The sequence below is a fragment of the Oculina patagonica genome, chromosome 5 (assembly GCF_052425735.1).
Source record: "Oculina patagonica isolate OP01 chromosome 5, crgOcupat, whole genome shotgun sequence".
NCBI lineage: Eukaryota > Metazoa > Cnidaria > Anthozoa > Scleractinia > Oculinidae > Oculina > Oculina patagonica.
Genome location: NC_135762.1, coordinates 25,250,336 through 25,256,150, shown reverse-complemented (window position 1 = coordinate 25,256,150; position 5,815 = coordinate 25,250,336). Strand labels below are relative to the sequence as shown.

The 5,815-nt window shown below is 39.4% G+C and overlaps 1 long non-coding RNA gene and 1 other non-coding gene across 2 annotated transcripts; both read left to right on the top strand.

Annotated features, from left to right (window-relative positions):
- Trnaw-cca (transfer RNA tryptophan (anticodon CCA)) lies at positions 1–72 on the top strand. Its single transcript has one exon. It is a non-coding gene; the product is annotated as a tRNA-Trp (tRNA).
- Positions 73–4,174: 4,102 nt separating this feature from the next.
- Positions 4,175–4,646, top strand: LOC144653496 (uncharacterized). The gene is made up of 2 exons (XR_013570753.1): positions 4,175–4,415; positions 4,583–4,646. It is a non-coding gene; the product is annotated as an uncharacterized LOC144653496 (long non-coding RNA).
- The last annotated feature ends 1,169 nt before the right edge of the window (positions 4,647–5,815 follow it).

Genomic DNA, 5,815 nt, shown 5'->3' with positions numbered 1-5,815 from the left:
GACTCCGTGGCGCAATGGTAGCGCGTCTGACTCCAGATCAGAAGGCTGCGTGTTCAAGTCACGTCGGGGTCACTTAACTTTTTTTTTCTTTTTCACTGTCTTTTCTTTTTTTATCATCTGCATCTTGCTTTTTTAAATTTATTTCTCTGTTTTATATTTTTTGGTGTATTCAGTAAAAAATACCTAATGGGTTAAAGTTCACTGGATATATGCTAATATAAAAATGCAGGAATAAATAACCGATTTAATTAGTTTCATTTTTGATTAAACCGCAATTATTTTCTCGTAAAAAGCTCGTAGAGGGTAGCTTTCTTTCAATATTGGCTAGATTGACGGCTAGAATTTTATGCGCGAAGTAATCTAGTACCCAGATCTCACTTTGTCTAAAAACGCTTCTGTCCTTTTAACCAGCGGTTTTTTGAACGAGACCGCGGGAACTCTGGAACCGAACGGGAGGCCAGTGAGTGGTGGATTGAAGGTAAGAGAAAAAAATATTTATAAATTAAAAATGTTTAGATTTATACTACAAGGGTGAAAGATCACATGAATGGAAGCATGGATCTTGTCTGATGTTGCAAGCTTACATGCAGTCGTGTGAGCAACTATGAATGCCTGGTCGAGAGTTAGGGATATTGATTGGGTTTGATTTGGTGGCTCCGTTCCGGATTGTAATATAAGGGCGAAGCAATGGGATCGTGTTTACCTTTTTTTCCCTGGGAAGCGAAATCTTATGAGCAAAGTCCACTGGTTTACATTTTCTTCTCAGACAACCCCTATTACATTCTTCCAATTTTTCTTCTGCCAAAATGTAAACCGAGGGTCAATGGCTTGTAAGTTACCCCCACCCCTGGTGAAATCCACAAAGTCTGTATGCTTCACCCTTTTCACAGTCCACCTAATAAGCAGGGGTAAACACCCAGCCAAAGGTTTGTTGTGTCTTGAAGTTTTTCACTACATATAAAGGAAGAGGTCAATCCCAGGGGGGAAGCCGGTGATGTGTGCACAATCAGTAGTGGATCCAGACCTTCAGCTAAGTGGCGGGCCTGATCATCCCAGCCATAAAATTAGGAGGGGACCCGCTCTCGAAAATAATTTTTCTCAACTTTTCGGGCCTCAATTTTGCCAAAAAATAAGGTGGGCCCCGGGCCCCCCCGGCCCCTCCCCTTGATCCGCCACAGACAATGGAGATGTCTTCAACACTTATTGACTTTACCCAACCACTCAGTTTTGTTCTCTGTGCACTCTATACTTTTTTAGTACATGCTTAATGTGTTGATAGCTTATTTATGTCATATTACCTACTGCCATGACCAATCAAATTGGTCATCAGAAATTAATTGATCAAGCAATATCAGTGGTTAATAAATTAGTGTAAGTTAATTGATATTGATTGGCCAAACCGGATGACCAGTCATTAGTCACAAGAAAAATGTCAAAAGATTGGGAGTGGGGATTGTTCTTAATGAGTGTGGCCAGTTGCCGGGGTCACCTTAAGTCAGAACTTGTTGTTATTTGGAAACTGACAATAGGTATCTATGACTAAGATGTAATGCTCATCATGCCATAGGTGTGGGGCAAAGAAAGATCTGTCCCCGACAAGAATTCAGTAAAGCCATTACCTCCCAAACACCGAGTGGGTGCTCTATCCACTGAGCTATGGAGATCAAGACTCCATTAAGCTAAAATCGAGTCTCTGTAGCTCAGTGGGTAGAGTGCCTGCCTACCTACTGTTTGGGACATCATGGGTTTAAATCCTGTCAAGGACATTACCAAACTTAAAATTTATCACAATAGGCATCTTCTAAGTAAAGGACACTGGCCAGTTCTATGAATCTAGATCTATCTATCTATCTATCTATCTATCTATCTATCTATCTATCTATCTATCTATCTATCTATCTATCTATCTATCTATCTATCTATCTAGTCTTTTTATCGCTTTTTGCGGGCCCAAGAGAGGCCCGCAACCCTAATCTTGACAGTGACCAGCGGATTGCGTTTTACGCGTGCGTGCCACGTTTATAAACCAGGACCAAACCGGAAGTTGAAAATTTTTGTTCTTCCACTAAGCACGATCGGAATGCGAAAATGTGTTAATCACGACAGTTTGTCGTAAAACCGGAAGAGAAAAATCTGTTCTCCAAGAGCGATATTTTAAATACAGCTTGTCACATTAGATAAACCTTCCGTGAAGGCGTTATGTGTTGCTTTTGAGAACATTTGATGTGATTGTATCACAGATAAACCACGGTGAAGCGAATGATTCCAACAGCGGTTATTGTCGAGAGATTCGTTATAACACTGACAACATAGCGAGTTTACCGACTGAGAAAAATCACATCTAAATTCACACTGCACCGCGTGCAAAAAATTCCTTGCGTGACGCGTTACTCAGAATAATTGTCTATTGTCCATTTGATCATCTCAGTCTTCCTTGTTCAGTCGTTTATTTATAATTATCGGCACTGCCTACCAGTACCTTGTCTAAGTGCGTCAAGGCCCGCACTTTCTAACCTGTGGTTACCACTAGTTATATGTCTTTTCTTAGATTTTTTATATAGCTTTTTAACTGTTTTTATTACTCTATTTTATTATTAACTATTCATTTATTTATTTTTTAACCCAGGACCCATGTTGATAGCAGTTTTTATAACTGAAATGGTCATCCTGTATAAATATGTTTTAATTATTATTATTATTATTATTATTATTATTATTATTATTATTATTATTATTATTATTATTATTATTAACCTTTTCTCATTTCTAAGTATCCTGTATTAAATCAGACCATTAATGTTATGTTGATGAGCAACAAGAATGCTTTTGCTAACTAAGGTCACAAAAATTTCTCTTGTCATTGGTCATCAGCTTCAACTATTTTTCAATAATTATCAGTTATCATTAATTCTCAAATTCATTGATTGATCACACAGGGTAATTGTGCTTTTAAACAGCAGTCTCTGTGTGCTAGAGGTTTTCCTGTAAAGTGCTGCATGCAAGTAACAAAGGCATAACCATTACAAAAGCTTGCTTTCATAATTTGCTATTCACAGGGGAAAATCTTTTGCCTTCAGGAACCTGGGGTAATTTGGACTTCTTGGAATATAGTTAGTGGCGGATCGAGGCCTTCAGTTAAGTGGGGGCCCCGATCACCCATACCCTGAAAAAAGGGCGGTGTCTGACATTTGCAGAATGCAGAATGCAGAATGCAGACTGCAGACTGCAGAATGCAGAACGCAGAATGCAGAAGGCAGACTAAGAGAATATATTGTGTTACCTTTACCATTATTGAAAGCTAACCGTAAACAGGCTAACCGGAGTGTATAGTAGGCTAACCGGAGTGCGTAGTAGGCTAACCGGAGTGAACTTTTCACTCGGGTTAGCCTACTACACACTCCGGTTAGCCTACTGTTCACTCCGGTTAGCCTAAATAGCACTTCGGTTAGCCTGTTTACGGTTAGCTTTCAATAATGGTAAAGGTAACACAATATATTCTCTTAGTCCGCATTCTGCATTCTGCATTCTGCATTCTGCATTCTGCATTCTGCATTCTGCATTCTGCATTCTGCAGTCTGCATTCTGCAAATGTCAGACACCGGAAAAAGGGGGAGTGGGGGTGCTCTTGAAAAATAATTTTTCTTTTTTTGGTTAAAAAAAAACCCAGGCCCTTCCCCTAGATCCACCACTGATAGAAGTGAAAGTTCATGACTGACCATTACTTAACTTCATTCACCAATAACTTACAAACAATAAACTTGATATCTGTTTAATGCCTTAAGCAGAAGCATTTACTACAGCAATAATGACATTTTTGTTTCATTGTTTTACATCTGTTGCCATAACCCTTGCATTCCCAAGCTTGAAGCGGCTTATAATTCCCCACATTAACTTATATATATATTTATTTATTTATTTTTACTTATAATTCAAACTGGTGGTTTATAAATTTGCCATATATTTTTCTAGTTGATCAATTCTGTTGCTCTCGTAACTTGCCTACTTGACAATATTCTTATTTTGCAAGGAGAAAACTTACTTTGATCACTTGTAGGAACAACAAAGGGTTAGATTACCAGTTGATCAAAACAGAATAAAACAAGTGAAGTGTAATGGGTTGTTTCTTCAATCTAGTTCTTAATTCAAAGTGACTAAAGCTCCTCTCTTGATGCTAGAATCATTGTATAGGTATGACTAGGTTTGAATGTAACAGAACTGCAGTCCTGGACAATAAATTTGGTATTGGCACACAAATTTCCTTTGTTATGTTGTCCCCCAATCTTTTCAATATTAAACGACACAACTAAAGAGGCCTGTCTCTTGAGTTGGTTACACCCAACATTTCAATGAAGGGGGGGGGGGGGGAGCTTAATGGGTGAATTTGGTGACTATATTACATGTCCCCAAGATGTGCAGTGTCCCAGAATACCCGATTCCCTCTATAGCGCGCGCCTGCAGGGAATCACGGTGGTTGTATTCATCAAACCCTGCGCGAGACTCAGCAACGATGCGTGTTGCTGAGTCTCGCGCAGGGTTTGATGAATACAACTACCGTGATTCCCTGCAGGCGCGCGCTATAGAGGGAATCGGGTATTGTCCAAGATTGCAGTTCTTAATTACTGGTTGCTATTTGTTTTCTAAATTAACGATTCTAAATCCAGAGCTATTTACTTACAAAACCGAATTGACTCCCACCATTTGGTGATTGTAATGGTTGTGACCCTTAAAAATGTTTTCTTATCTGCTTAGTTGTCACTGTTATTGTTTTCAAATAAACTCATTTAGATGCAATACATCCAAGGAAGGCCTTTGCCTGTCCACTTCCTCCGATGGTTAGTCAGTCATAATATGAATCAGATCAATGAAAATTGGTCATTTAACCACCTCTATCTACTATCATGATCCCAAAGGGGAGGGCTGAGAACCCTACATTTTCTCCTGGGGCCTGGAGCGACATTGTTTTGCTGCTTGGAGCACTGTACTATGCTTAGCTACAAAGCTCCCGTCATTTTCCCTTCTACGGTGAGGGCGCTGAAAACTCCCCCTTTCCCCCACTGCACTCCTTTCGCTTATTCAAAAGATGTGCATTGTAATTGATCGATGTAGATGGAGAATCGTGAAACGATCCGTCTACAATTCTGACACATCCGATAATACATGTGCGTTAAACAGAGCTTTGAAATAAATTATTCACCGTTTATAAACTATTGCGAGGCTAACATTATTCACTGATTATGCAGCACTTGAAAAACGGTGCAACAGCTTTGCCGCAATCTTTGCAAAAGTAGCAGCAATGCTTGCTGCAGCAAAACTGGCGCGTCTGAAGCTTATTTCCTAATCTACGTTATACTGCATTAAATATAACAAAAATTTGCCTAAGCGAGTGCAACTGATTTTTGCGTGGCAACAAACTTTTGTGACATTATTAGCTACACGAAATGTTGCCTGTTGTAGAAAGCGATTAACAGTCCAAATGCACATCCATCTCGCAGTACTAGCGTGAAACATCTTGTCTTTCCAGGCCAATATGTGTGTACAGGATGTGCTATTGTAGACTGTTATTTACTCTTTAATAAAAGAGAGCACTGATACGGCACGCACGTTTGATATAAATATTATATCACACACATGCTTTCCTTATTCGTCACCGGTCATCTTGTTGCTACATTGCTATCTATTTAACAATTCTATCACATTTTTCCATGGTCTACACCACAGAAATGACGTCATAAAATGTTCAAAACTCAAGTGGAACCACGAGCCGTAAAGCGAGTGGTTTCACTGCAGAGTTTTGGGGAATGTATGGGAAATTGAG